This window comes from Chenopodium album, chromosome 17, assembly GCF_948465745.1.
Source record: "Chenopodium album chromosome 17, dcCheAlbu1.1, whole genome shotgun sequence".
NCBI classification, from domain to species: Eukaryota; Viridiplantae; Streptophyta; class Magnoliopsida; order Caryophyllales; family Amaranthaceae; genus Chenopodium; species Chenopodium album.
The window spans coordinates 22,924,724-22,926,030 of NC_137850.1; the positions used below are offsets into that span (position 1 = coordinate 22,924,724).

A 1,307-nucleotide genomic window follows, 5' to 3' on the forward strand; every position below is an offset into this window, starting at 1 on the left:
AGATATACCTAAGTGCAAAATCTAAAGGTTAGTTTAAAATAAAAAAAATATAAATAAATAAATAATTGTCTAAAGATATCAGTTTTGTTCATTTTTAAAATTTTTTAAATGAGAAAAAAAGATGTAAAATGAGTTAAAAATTTAAACTACCACGATCCGAGAGTTGAACAAAAAGGGGTTTTATACTTTTTGTAGAATAGGATAAAAAAAAGTTGCATAGATTTAATAATTAGGATAAAAAAAGTTACCAAATAGTTCCTTCTAGGTTTTCTCCTTGGGAGGGTTTTTTGGTTCCCTCTAGGATTTCTCCCTAGGGAGGGTTTTCTAGCCTCCATTGCTAGATTTTCTCTGCTTTTTTAAAGGTTTTCCTTCAATCTTCTCCTTCTCTCTCTTTCTCTTCCATCTTTTTTCTTCTGGTCTCAATTGTAAACTTTTGTAGGGGCTTCCACCGGTGTTTTTACCGGTGATAAGCCTCAAAAATCTTTTTAATTGCTTTCAATAAAGGATCATATCTGTATGATGGTGTTTATTCTTTTAGGTTTAATTTATTTTTTTATTCGTCTGCCAAAGATTGAAGATTTAGGGTTTCACAATCTCTAAAAGTATCTAGAAGGCCATATGAGTTTTCTCACCCAAACAACTATTAATCCGTGGATCTCAAGCCGAATTAGTGCTAACTCACAGTTTGTATTACTTCGGATGAAGATTTTTATAAAGGCGATCGTTGATCGAATCTGCGATGTAACTAGTTCTAAGGTGAATTGTATTTGTGTTGGAATTTTAGATTTCCTCGGAATTATTTGTAAGTGTTGTTTAGCTATCTTTCATTAATGAAATCCTTTTCTTTTTGTTAAAAAAAAAAAAAAAAAAAGGGTTTTACGGTTTACAATCTTTACATGCACTTGGGATTTAGAAAATTACAGGTTTTTTTATTATTTATTTTTGTCAAGATTTAAATAACGAAATATTAATTATTTTACCAACTAAGTCGTTGTAGTATAGTGGTAAGTATTCCCGCCTGTCACGCGGGTGACCCCGGTTCGATCCCCGGCAACGGCGATTTTTTAAATCCAAGTCTTTAGTTTTCATTCTCCCCCCAATAACAGTAGATGCAGCTGTAAATTTTGAACATCAAAATCTAACAATTAAAAATTCCATCAGAATTCAAAGCTACAAATTTGTCATTTTGTTGTATAAATCTGGGCTTTGAGCAATTGACTCACGAAATTAATGGTGAATACGTTCTCATTTTTCGTGTTATGAAATTTCAACTAGTTTGGGCCCATTCGATGCCCCTGGTTATGTTT

At 31.8% G+C, this 1,307-nt stretch overlaps 1 non-coding gene across 1 annotated transcript; it reads left to right on the forward strand.

Moving 5' to 3' along the window:
• Nucleotides 1-987: 987 nt before the first annotated feature.
• Nucleotides 988-1,059, forward strand: TRNAD-GUC (transfer RNA aspartic acid (anticodon GUC)). Its single transcript has one exon. It is a non-coding gene; the product is annotated as a tRNA-Asp (tRNA).
• Nucleotides 1,060-1,307: the final 248 nt, after the last annotated feature.